At 42.1% G+C, this 13,297-nt stretch overlaps 1 protein-coding gene across 9 annotated transcripts in view; it reads left to right on the top strand.

Annotated features, from left to right (window-relative positions):
- ZMYM4 (zinc finger MYM-type containing 4) overlaps positions 1–13,297 on the top strand; it is a 154,711-nt gene that overhangs the window by 28,204 nt on the left and 113,210 nt on the right. For 4 of the 9 annotated variants that reach the window (XM_034961085.2, XM_034961054.2, XM_063608878.1 and 1 more), the window contains one exon: positions 95–156. The exons of the other annotated variants lie outside the window; for them this stretch is intronic. The gene's annotated coding sequence lies outside the window, so the exon portion shown is untranslated. The remainder of the gene's footprint in view (positions 1–94; positions 157–13,297) is intronic. 9 annotated transcript variants of the gene reach the window in all.

Here is a 13,297-nt window from a genome sequence, read left to right as displayed (position 1 = left end):
ACTTGCACTGTGATAAGTCAAGTTGGGTTTTGGCCACCAGATTTAGCCATTTTTCTGTTATGTAGATTAAACTGCCCATCTATTTCATTCCTAGGAACATCGTGATCAATTAGCCACTGCCAAAGATCCCTGCTGGCCAAAACATTCTGATTACCGGTATGTCCCTGCTGTCCTTATCTTTGGGGTTAAATAGTGCCATTTGGCCTCTGCTACTTTGGTATCCCATTATCCTTGGTGAAGTCAAGGAGCCCATCTCAGTGTGGCATTTTCTGCGGTTATCCCTGACCTACAAAGGAGAACAGCCACAGGACTTTTCAAAGATATGAGTGTTCCCCTTACTAACAGAATGACCCCTGGGCCTTCTCAGGAAATGTAGTTGGGTGGTAGGTGTGCAGGTTGCAGAGGATGAGTCCACTTCAGTATTCCCTCTTCCAGATAATGCCAGGGAAATCTACTGTCTCACTCTTATTAAATGTAGGCTATTGTTGAATCTAAGTTTCAGTCAACAACCAGAGAAGCCACTAGAGATACCTCCATCTACACAAGCTAACATATTCAATTCAGAATCTGTATTACGTGCACCTCGTATCAGTAAATTCTAGCCACCTTAGTGTAATATCTTGAGACTCTGTTTTCACATGTCCCTCAGATTTCTGCTTTTATATATTAGCAAAATCTTGGAACTTTTTGGCCTGTAAAACTGTTTCCATTGTGTGTACCTGTCCCCCTACAACATGCTGAGATTTGACCCTAGTTATGCCTGTAGTGATGACGGGGTTAGCTGTGGTTGGTTTTGAGGAGAATGAACGTCCTCCTGTAGGGCATCTGTTGCACATGAGGATATCACATGATTTTCCAGCGAAAGAAGGCTATTCTTTTTAGATACAGAGGGCAGGTGGAAGTTTGAAATTGTCAGTTTTATTCTGATCCAACCAGATATTCCCATTTGAAGTTTCAGGGTCCCATTATTTCCCAGTAATTGTTCTTACCTTTTCTTTTTCTTTCTTTCTGTCTCTTTTTTTTTTTTTTTTTTTTTTGAGATGGGATTTTCGCTCTTATTGCCCAGGCTGGAGTGCAGTGACGCCATCTTGGCTCACTGCAACCTCCATCTCCCGGGTTTAGGCGATTCTCCTGCCTCAGCCTCCTGAGTAGCTAGGATTACAGGCATGTGCCACCACACCCTGCTAACGTTTGCATTTTTAGTAGAGACGGAGTTTCACCATGTTGGTCAGGCTGGTCTTGAACTCCTGACCTCAGGTGACCCACTTGCCCTGGCCTTCCAAAGTGCTGGGATTACAAGCGTGAGGCACCGCGCCCAGCCTGCTCTTACTTTTTCTTTCTTTCTTTCTTTTTTTTTTTTTTTTTGGAGACGGAGTCTCGTTCTGTCTGCTCTTACTCTCACACAATAAACTTGGCGAGACTGAATTCAACTAATTTTGTAATTCAGTTTGCACAATTAAATTTTGCATTTGATTTTCAGCAATATCAACCTGTGGTTATATAAGAATTAAGATTATTAATACAAAAATGAGCCAGGCATTTTGGCTTACACCTGAGGGTGAGATGGGAGGATGGTTTGAGCCTGGGAGGCAGAGGTTGCTGTGAGCTGAGGTTGCAGTGAGCCGAGGTCACGCCACTGCACTCCAGCCTGGGTGCTTGTCACAAAAAAAAAAAAAAAAAAAAATTGTATATATATTTTTAAGGTTATCTTGAAAGGTCTCTCTTTCTCTGACTGTGACTTAAGCTGACTTAATGGACCTGAACTTGTTATTTTCATCAGAAATGCAGAACAGCACTTAGAGAATTCATCTCACATAACAGACTTTGTAGCCATCATTACTGCTTTACTAGTTAAGTGCAACAGCCATTTGGGTTCCCAAGGTACTTGCTTTAGTTGGCATTTCATCATCACCAACCACAGGTGATAGCCTGGTTAACTGTGATGCCCCTGCATATGTGGGATTATTACCAAACTAGTTCCTGCTTGAGCCCTATACTCAAGCCTAAGGACACAACGAAAACCAATTCTGAATCCCATTTTTGTGTGCCTGTCTCCTATGACCACTGCCACTACCAGTCCTGTATCAGAGGACAGAAACCACACAGTAATTTGAATATGGAAAGTTTAACATAAAGAATTATTTACCATTAATGGGGAATTAACTCTAAGGCTTAAAGAGAATGCTAAAGATACAGAATAACAGTAGAGGGAGCGGCCACTACCTCTAGGTCTGAGGCAAAGTTAACAAGGATGGAATAAATCTGGATGATGGCCAGCCCACCAGCTTCAAGGCTGAGATTCAGATCTTGTTGGAGAAGATGTGGCCCACTGGATGCTGGAAACATCTGAGGTGGGGCAGGCTTTTGCTGGCAATTAAAAAATGCCCCCCTGGGGTGCCAATAAAAGTCAGTAGGATGGTGAGTCCCTCATCTCTACGAAAAATAAAAATATTAGCTGGACATACTGGTGTGAACCTATGGTCCCAGCTACTTGAGAGGCTGAGGTGGAAGGATTGCTTGAGCCCAGGAGATCAAGGCTGCAGTGCACTCACTGTGTTTGTACCACTGCACTCCAGCCTGGGCAACAGAGGATACTGTGTCTCAAAAAAAAGTCACTAGGAAGCCCCTTGCTGAATCTGGCTAAGAAGATAGCTGGGACACTGGCAAAATTCTCTGGGAAGTCTGTCTCCCATAGGGGTGCTGCTGAAACTTGCAGGGTAGGTGCTCTCTGGAGTGCTGACAAAACTTGTCAGGAAACTACTCATGCGTGTGTGCCTGTGTCACTGAGACTTGCTGGGGAGTTGGTCTCTGGGAGGGCCATTTGGAGTCCTGCACAACACCTCCACTGGAGCAAGCCGGCTAGAGAACAGTGTTAACAGGGAGAGAAGCCCCTTCCTTCTAGAGTATTCCTCCAGTGCCATCTACTGACAAAGGTTAACATTGTGCCAGCTGGCAAAGGAGAAAGTTTTGCAGGGTCCATCTCCATTATGTAAAGCAGGGCAGAGAAGAGTGGGTTTGGAGTTGAGAGGCAATCCATTTATAACTGGTGAGAACCCACATAGTTACATTGCCATACTCTTTACTTAGGGTAGACGCTTATTTTCATATGGTGTCATTTTCCTTCTGCTGAAGGACTTCCCTTTAATACCTCTTGTAGTACTGGTCTGGTAGTGATGAATTCTCTGTTTCTGAACAGGTATTTATTTTGCCTTCAGTTTTGAAAGTTTTTTGTTTGTTTGTTTGTTTGTTTTTAAGAAACAGAGTCTTGCCATGTGGCCCAGGCTGAACTCAAATTCTTGAGCTCAGGTGATCCTCCTGCCCCAGTCTCTTGAGTAGCTGGGATTACAGGTATGCACCACCACACCTGGTGTAGTTTTGAGAGATATTTTTGCAGGATTTTGAATTCTAGATTGACATTTTCCTTTACTTTCAGTACTTTAAAGATGTTGCTCCTATACCTTCTGGATTGCATTGTTACCAATGGAAGGTGTTCAGGTTCTTGGCGTCTTGAACAAAGAATTGGACAAAACACAAACAAAGCGGGAAAAGAATGAAGCAAAAAAAAAGCAGAGATTATTGACAATGAAAGTAAACTTCACAGTGTGGGAGCCGGTTGGAGCATAGGGGCTCAAGGGTGCCATTACAGAATTTTCTGGGGTTTAAATCCTCTTTAGAGGTTTCTCATTGGTTACTTGGTGTACACCCTTTGTAAATGTGGCCCCCAATGAGAGGCTGAAGTTAAGTTACAAAAGTTGTACCCTGTGCAAACCTCTGGTTGTGGAAAGCAACCAATCAAAGGCTAAAGTGAAGTTACAAAGTTATACTTCTGTGCCAACAAAGACTTAGCCAGGAATCAGTCTGAATAGTTGCCTGGTAAGTTGCAGAAAGCAACCAATCAAAGGCTAAAGTGAAGTTACAAAGTTACACTCTTATGCAAACATCTGATTGGTTGCAGAAAGCAACCAACAGAGATTCTTTCTTTCTTTCTTTCTTTTCTTTTCTTTTCTTTTTTTTTTATGAGACAGAGTCTTGCTCTGTTGCCCAGGCTGGAGTGCAATGGTGCCATCTCGGCTCACTGCAAGCTCCGTGCCCTGGGTTCATGCCATTCTCCTGCCTCAGCCTACAGAGTAGCTGGGACTACAGGCGCCTGCCACCACGCCTGGCTATTTTTTTTTGTATTTTTAGTAGAGACGGGTTTTCACAGTGTTCGCCAGGATGGTCTTGATCTCCTGACCTCGTGATCCACCCACCTTGGCCTCCCAAAGTGCTGGGATTACAGGCATGAGCCACTATGCCCGGCAACAGAGATTCTTTCAATTTTCCATCTGCCACATAGAAAAAGAGTGGGGTTTGCAAAGGGAGTAGCCTCCAGCCCTTCTGTTACTTAGGTGTGGAGATTTGGGGTTTTCCTTTTGATTTAGCTCTGGGAAGTCAGTGTGAATTGGCCTTAGGTTCCCTGCCTCCAGATTCTATTTTCCTGCCTCAGCATTGCTTTTATGAGTCTACTGTTATTATTTTTGTTCCTTTGGATGTAATACCATTTTCCCCCTAGCTGCATTTAAGAATTCTCTATCACTTTTTATCAGGAATTTGATTATGCCTTGGTATGGTTTATTTCAAACTTCTGCACAGGGTTCATTGAGCATTCTGATTCTGTGAGTATACAGTTTTCATAAAATTGGGAAGTTTTGGCCATTATATTTTCAAAATCTTTTTGTCTTCTCCCTAGCATATTTATTGACTCCAGTTATATGTATATTATATCACTAGATGTTGTTCCATAGCTCACTAATTTTCTTTAGCCTTTTTTCTCTTTTTATTTTGGACTGTTTCTTTTGCTGTATGTTCTAATTCACCAGTCTTCTGCAGTGTATAATTTTCTGTTAGTTCCATTCTGTGTAATTTTCATCTTAGACATTGGGTTTTTCATCTCTAAGTTCAGTTTGGGTACTTTTTATATATATCTGTGTGTCTCCTTAGTATATTCATGCTTTCACCTTTACCTTCTTGAATACATGGAATATATTTATAATAGTTCTTTTAATGGTCTACTAGTTTTATCATTTGTATAATTTCTGGATCTGTTTCTGTTGATTAACCTTTCTCATTATAAATTGGCTGTTCTTGCTTCTTTGCATGCTTGATAGCTTTTGATTGAATGCTAGACATTGTGGCCTCTACCTAGTTGGGTGCAGGACTTAAAAAAAAAATTCCCTTAACTATTCTCAAGCTTTGTTCTGGGATACAGTAAAGTTACTAGAAACAGATATTTTTGGTACCCTGTATCCCTGCCTTAAAAAAATAATAAGATAAACAAATCTTTTTGAGGCTTACTTTTAATCTTTGTTACGTGGTGGCACCAGAATAGCTTCTTGGCAAAAGCTAATTTTATCCTACTGCTGACTTTTTATTATACTATTGAATATTTGATGCCCCATGTGATACCCCATGTGTTAGAAGGTCTTTTCCTTCTGGGCTGAGTGCGGTGGCTCACACCTGTAATCCCAGCACTTTGGGAGGCCAAGGCGGGCGGATCACTTAAGGTCAGGAGTTCAAGACCAGCCTGGCCAACATGGTGAAACCTCGTCTCTACTAAAAGTACAAAATTAGTCTGGCATGGTGGCAGGTGCCTGTAGTCCCAGCTAGTCAGGAGACTGAGGCAGGAGGATCGCTTGAACCTAGGAGGTGGAGGCTGCAGTGAGCCAAGGTCATGCCACTGCACTCCAGCCTGGGTGACAGAGTGAGAGGGTGTCTCAAAAAAAAAAAAAAGTCTTGTCTTTTCCTTCTGGTTGATGGAACATGAACCATTTCAGGCCCTGTATAAACTCTAGGAATTGTTCTGCCCGCTTTTTTCTGGTGACTGTTTCACTGGCCTCCATGGTTTCTTCTCTTACTTGTGCAGCTTGATACTTAGCTGAAGACTAGAGGAGAGTACTCTGCAGATCTCTGGACTTCTCAGTGTATCTCTCTCCTTTTTAGTATTCTGGCTTCCTCAGTGTATCTCTCTCCTTTTTAGTATTCTGGCCTCTTTGATGTCTGCTAACTCTGAACCCTGTTTCCTCAACTTCGGGAGATTGCCAGGCTCCATTTAGGTTCACTCTGTATGCTATGTGGCCTGGAAACTCTCCAGACGGTAAGCTGGGGCAATGATAGGACTCACCTCGTTTGTTTCTCTTCTCTCAGAGCTTACTGTTCTATTCTGCTTGTTCTCCAATGCCAAATTATGAAAACTTACTTCATAATTTTGTCTGACCTTTTAGTTGTTTAAGGCAGGAAGGTAAATCCACTCTCTGTTACTTCATAATAGCCGAAAAGTTGAAATCCTGTTCCATTCATTTTTGTTGTCTGAGCGCAGTCTCTAGAACAAGGGTCAGCAAGCTGTAGCTCACAGGCCAAATTCTAGTCGGTAGCCTATTTTTGTATTATCCACAAGCTAAAAACGGCTCTTGCTTTTTTTTTTTTTTTTTTGATACAGGGCCTTGCTATGTTACTCAGGCTGGGGTGCAGTGGCACCATCACAGCTCACTGCTGCCTTGACCCCTGGGCTCAATAGATCCTCCTGCCTCAGCCTCTGGAGAAGCTGGGACTGCAGGCCTGTGCCAGCGGACTGGCTAATTTGACTTTTTTTTTTTTTTTTTTTTTTGAGATGGAGTCTCGCTCTGTTGCGCAGGCTGGAGTGCAGTGGTGCGATCTCAGCTCACTGCAAGCTCCGCCTCCCGGTTTCATGCCATTCTCCTGCCTCAGCCTCCCGAGTAGCTGGAACTACGGGTGCCTGCCACAATGCCCTGCTAATTTTTTGTATTTTTAGTAGAGACAGGGTTTCACCATGTTAGCCAGGATGGTCTCGATCTCCTGACCTCATGATCCGCCCTCCTCGGCCTTCCAAAATGCTGGGATTACAGTTGTGAGCCTCAGTGCCCAGCCTAATTTGACTATTTTTTGTAGAGATGGGATCTTACTATGTTGCTAAGTTGGTCTCAAACTTCTGGGCTTATGTGATCCTCCAGCCTTGACCTCCTAAAGTGCTGGGATTATAGGTGTGAGCTACTGCACCCAGTCTGGCTTTTGCATTTTAAAGAGCTGTTTTTAAAAAGAGAGCCTGATGTGGTGACTCATGCCTGTAATCTCAGCTACTCTGGAGGCTGGAGGTGGGAGGATTGCTTGAGGCCAGGAGTTTGAGACCAGCCTGAGCAATACATGGAAACACTGTCTCCAAAAAAAAAAAAAAATTATCCAGGGCATAGTGACCACACCTATATTCCTAGCTCCACCAGAGGTTGAGGTGGGAGGATCACTTGAGTCTAGGAGTTCGAGTCCAACCTGGGAAACCTGGCAAAAACAAAAAACAAAAAAACCTTGTCTTTGCAAAAAATCCAAAAATTAGTTAGGTGTGGTGATTGCCTGTAGTGCCAGCTACTCTGGAGGCTGAGGTGGGAGGATCAGTTGAACTTGGGAGGTCGAGGCTGCAATGAGCTGTCATGGTACCATTGCACTCCAGCCTGGTGACAGAGGGATACCTTGTCTCAAAAAAAAAAAAAAAAAGAGAAAAAATTGCTTATAGTATTTCTTTATTTTCCTTGTAATGTCTGTAGATTTGTAGTGGTGATCCCTCTTTCATTCCTGATATTGGCAATTTGTGTTTTTTGTTTTTTTTGTTTTTTTTTTTTTGAGACGGAGTCACCCAGGCTGGAGTACAGTGGCACAATATCGGCTCACTGCAACCTCCGCCGTCTGGGTTCAAGCGATTCTCCTGCCTCACCCTCCCAAGTGGCTGCAACTATAGGCACGCACCATCACACCGATCTAATGTTTGGATTTTTAGTAGAGACAGGGCTTTGCCATGTTGGCCAGGCTGGTCTCAAACTCCTGACCTCAAGTGATACATGCATGAGCCACGGCGCCCAGCCTATATTGATCTTTTGATAGAACTCATTTTTGGTTTCACTGATTTTTATGCTGTTCTTTATTTTCTATTTAATTTATTTTTGCTTTTATCATTATTTGATTGATGTTTGCTTTTATCTTTATTATTTCCTTCTTTCCACTTATTTAGGGTTTACTTTGCTTTCTTTTCCTAGCTTCTTGATTTGGCATCCTTCTTTAAGTTATATCGATAGCTTATGGTTTAAAGCTATAGACATTTCTAAGCCCTGCTTTAAGTGCATCCCCAAACTCTTAGTAAGTTGTGTTTATATATCATTCAGTTCAAAATATTTACTGAGTTTTCTCTGATTTATTTTTCTACTTACATTACCATACAGTTTCTTTTTTTTTTTTGAAACGGAGTTTCGCGCTGTCACCTGGGCTGGAGTGCAATGCCATGATCTTAGCTCACTGCAACCTGCGCCTCCCACGTTCATGCGATTCTCCTGCCACAGCTTCCTGAGTAGCTGGGATTACCGGTGCATACCAGCACACTCGGCTAATTTTTTGTATTTTTAGTAGAGATGGGGTTTCACTATGTTGGCCAGGCTGGTCTCGAACTCCTGACCTAGTGATCTGCCCACCTTGGTCTCCCAAAGTGCTGGGAGTACAGGCGTGAGCCACCGCGCCCGGCCATAGTTTCTTTAGAAGTATGCTTAATTTCTAATTTTTGATATTGTAATTATCTTGTTTTATAGTGATTTCAAATTTAATACCACTGAGGTCAGAGAATGTATTTTCTATTATTTCAGTTATTTGATTTTTTTTCTTTTTTTTTTTTTTTCTTTGAGACGGGATCTGGCTCTGTCGTCCAGGCTGGGGTGCAATGGCTCGATCTTAGCTTACTGCAACCTCTGCCTCCTGGGCTCAAATCATCCTCCCACCTCAGCCTCTTAAGAGTAGCTGTGACTATAGCGTGTGCCACAATGCCTGGCTAATTTTTTTTTTGTATTTTTTTTTTTAGATATGGGGTTTCACCATGTTTCCCAGGCTGGTCTCCAGCTTCTGGCCTCAAGCAATCTTCCCACCTTGGCCTTCCAAAGTGATAGGATTACACGTGTGAGCCACCACTCCCAGCCTCAATTATTTGATTTCTATCAATGCTCTTTTTTTATGGTCCAGCATATAGTGTATCTTGGTGCCCCCACAAGTAAACTTTATTTATTTTTTATTATTTTTTAGACAGAGTCTTGCTCTGTCCCCAGGCTGGAGTGCTGTGGCGCGATCTCGGCTCACTGCAACTTTTGACTGCCTGGTTCAAGCGATTCTCCTGCCTCAGCCTCCTAAGTAGCTGGTATTACAGGCATGCGCTACTACGACCAGCTAATTTTTGTATTTTTAGTAGAGACGGGGTTTCACCATGTTGGCCAGGATGGTCTCGATTTCCTGACCTCGTGATCCATCCGCCTTGGCCTCCCAAAGTGCTGGGATTACAGGCGTGAGTGACTGCGCCCAGCCCACAAGTAAACTTTAAAAAGTGCATACCAAGTTATTAGGTGTAGTGTTTCTATAAATATCACTTGGGTCAAGTTGGTTGGTAGGGCTGTAAAAATCTTCTGTGTCTTACTTGTTTTTTTGTCTTGTTCTAACTGACAGAACTATAAATCTGCAGCCACAGTTGGAGATTTTACTTATCCCTTTAGTTCTGTTTTTTGCTTCATGTATTTTGAAGTTGTATTGTTAGTTGCTTCACATATAGAGTGTGTGATCATCTTGTTGATGATCATATTTAGTGACTCTATTCTTTTTTCTTTCTGTTTTTTTTAAGATTTTTTTTCTCAAGTGATCTCTCAGCCTCCCAAAGTGTTGGGATTACAGACTTGGGCCACCATGCTTGGCTGAGTGACTCTATTCTTGTCATGTTTTCTCTTCTTTTTTTTTAGAGACAGTGTCTTGCTCATCACCCAGGCTGGAGTGCAGTGGCATAATCATAACTTACTGCCGCCTCGAACTCCTGGGCTCCAGCAGTCCTCCCATCTCAGCCTCCCAAGTAGCTGGAACTACAGGTACACACCACTGTGCCTAGCTGAGTTTTCTTATTTTTTGTGGAGATGGGATTTTTCTTGCTTTGTTGCCCAGGCTGGTCTCCAACTCCAGGCCTCAAGTGATCCTCCTTCCTTTGCCTCCCAAAGTGTTGGGATTACAGGTGTGAGCCATTGTGCTGGGTGCATACTTTCTCTTTAGGCCTCCTATATCTGAGATTAATGTGGTTATATTTAATATCAGGTTTTTTTTATGCTTAGTGTTTGGATTGACATGTGTTACCCTCCCCACCCTTTGACTTTCAGTCTGTGTCTATATGTGGGTTTTGCCTTTTTCTGCAGTCCGACAGTTTGTAATTGTTGTGTTTATTCCTTTTAGACTTAATGTAGTAATTACATAGTTGGATTTAAGTCTTCTGTCTTCTTATTTGTGTCTTATTGATGCCATTTGTTCTTTATTCTTGCCTTATTGTAGGTAGATTGCATTTTTTCACTGTTCTATTTTGAGTATTTAGATGTATTCCTTTGTATTTAGAGGTTATTGTAAAGATTACAGCATGCATCTTTTAAGTTATTATCTTTAAAAATTATATCATTTATAGAACCTGTAGAATAGTATATTTCATTTATCTCTCTCCCTTCCTTTTTCTCCACCATATTTTAGGGCCTTGTGTTATATTTTCCTTCTATGAATGCTTGTTTATTTTTAAGTATCAGTAAGGTCTCATGAATTCTTTAATCAGTGTGTCATGATCCATTGTTACCAGTATTCATTTTGATACTCAAATTATCCCATATTCAGCCTGTGGGAGCCCCTCTAACCTACCTTCTTTTTGTTTTGTTTCATTTTATTTTTTAAAAATATCCATTAGTTTTTTGGTCTTTACTTACTTTTTAACACAATAAGATGTTCCAGAGTGATCTTTTAAATTCTTTAATCACATTATGGCTCTACTTAAAATTTTTCAGTGGCTTTCCAGTAACCATATGATAAAGTTCAAAATCATTCAAGGTTGGGCATATATGGTTGTGATTATATATTTAGTTTTATGTCTTGTTTCTTTTACACCTATACTCCATTTCTTCTGTTGTGGACCTCCTCCACTAAAACTTTCTTACCTTTTCCTATAGCAAATGCTTTTTCATCCTTCTAATCTAATGGATGCCTTTTAAATTTGTAGACTAGGTTAAGTCACTGCTAAATACATTTCATAGCATTTTCTTCTTCCCCATGATACCATTCATCTAACTATGTAATTGTTTGTGTAATATCTACATTTCCTGATAAACTGTGAAAAGTACAGAAATGCTTCATTTTCAGATCTGTTTTAACATAGTTTTAATGCAGACCAGCACTGTTTGTGCCTGATTTGTAGTAGACAAATATGCAATAAATTACCGTTGGCTAACTGACTGAACTGGGCATGTTAACTTTCTGAATGTCCTTGGGTGATTTCTTTTTCCTCATCTCTAAAATGAGAGATCTCTGTTAATACTAAATTATCTTTAAAATTACTTTCATCTTTTGAATTCTTAGTAGTATCATTTAGTAGGCATGATAGAGAGACTAACTGAATTTGAACATAAAAGTCCACATTAGAGTAAGGGGAGAAAACACTGCATTGGTAGTGAAAACTTGGTAGGTTTAGGTTTTAGTGCTGTGCAGTTTAGAAAGCTTTCAGGGTATGAATGCAGTGCAAAAACCCCTGTACCTTGGTACAGTGTCTGGCTGTGACATCACATGGGTACCCTTGGACAAACAATGCCCTTAGAAGGTAAATGATGTTTTTCTGTGTATCTGCAAACACATGCAGTACTTTAAAAAAAATTTCGTTTAAAAAAATTTTTAAATTATTATTATTATTATTATTATTATTTATTATTTTTTTTTTTTGAGACAGAGTCTTGCTCTGTCGCCCAGGCTGGAGTGCAGTGGCACGATCTCGGCTCACTGCAAGCTCTGCCTCCCGGGTTCACGCCATTCTCCTGCCTCAGCCTCCCAAGTAGCTGGGACTACAGGTGCCCGCCACCACGCCCGGCTAATTTTTTATGTTTTTAGTAGAGACAGGGTTTCACCGTGTTCGCCAGGACGGTCTCGATCTCCTGACCTCGTGATCCGCCTGTCTCGGCCTCCCAAAGTGCTGGGATTACAGGCGTGAGCCACCGTACCTGGCTATTACTATTTTTTGAGACGAAGTCTTGCTTCTGTCCCCCAGGCTGGAGTGCAATGGTGCAATCTCGGCTCACTGCAACCTCCACCTCCCGGGTTCAAGTGATTCATCTGCCTCAGCCTCCCAAGTAGCTGGGATTACAGGCGCCTGCCACCACACCCGGCTAATTTTTTAATTTTTTTGAGATGGAATCTCGATATCACCCAGGCTGGAGTGCAGTGGCTCAATCTCAGCTCACTGCAACCTCCACCTCCTGGGTTCAAGCAATTATCCTGCCTCAGCCTCCTGTGTAGCTGGGATTACAGGCATGTGTCATCACACCTGGCTAATTTTTGTATTTTTAGTAGAAATGGGGTTTTGCCATGTTGGCCAGGCTGGTCTTGTACTCCTGACCTCAAGTGATCCACCTGCCTCAGCCTCCCAAAGTGCTGGGATTACAGGCATGAGCCACTGCACCTGACCATAGTACTTAATTTTAAGGTAGTTTATTCACTTAATAATATGTACAGAGTACACCTACTGTGTCCCACACAAATGAAATACAATGGTATATACAAACTGTCTATCCCGTGCTAGGTGCTTGAGAAATAGGAGTTCATTCATTGAGAAATTTCAGACTTTTAGGGCCAATCTCTCATAATTTGGTGGTTGAGCTGGTCTAGAACCCTAGTCGCCTGAACTAGTCTACTTTAGTGTTCCGCTTGAAGTACTAGAATCAAAGTGAGTTTTCGTAGTTAAGAGTGGATGATAAGATGGGTGTGGTGGTTCATGCCTGTAATCCCAGCTCTTTCGGAGGCCAAGAGGGATGAAATCACTTGAGCTCAGCAGTTCGAGACCATCCTGGGCAACATGGCGAAACCCTGTCTCTACCAAAAATACAAAAATTAGCTGGGCATGGTGGCGCATGCCTGTAGTCCCAGCTACTCAGGAGGCTGAGGTGGAGGTTTGCTTGAACCTGGGGGGTGGGGGTTGCAGTGAGCCGAGATCATGCCACTGCACTCCAGCCTGGGTGACAGAGTGAGACCCTGTCTCAGAAAACAAAAGAAAGTGGATGATAAAAGGAAATTTTTTGCTTTTGGAAGATTCATGCAAAACAATAATACCAAATAATTGACATAGCAAGTTGAACGATTAGAGCAGACAGCCTTGTTTGAAGGAGGAAAAGTGGTGTGAATGACAGAAAATGGAAGACATGTTAGAATGGTATGTGAATTTGGGGAG

The sequence above is a fragment of the Pan paniscus genome, chromosome 1, assembly GCF_029289425.2.
Source record: "Pan paniscus chromosome 1, NHGRI_mPanPan1-v2.0_pri, whole genome shotgun sequence".
Lineage (NCBI taxonomy): Eukaryota > Metazoa > Chordata > Mammalia > Primates > Hominidae > Pan > Pan paniscus.
This window is presented reverse-complemented; position numbering and strand designations above follow the sequence as displayed.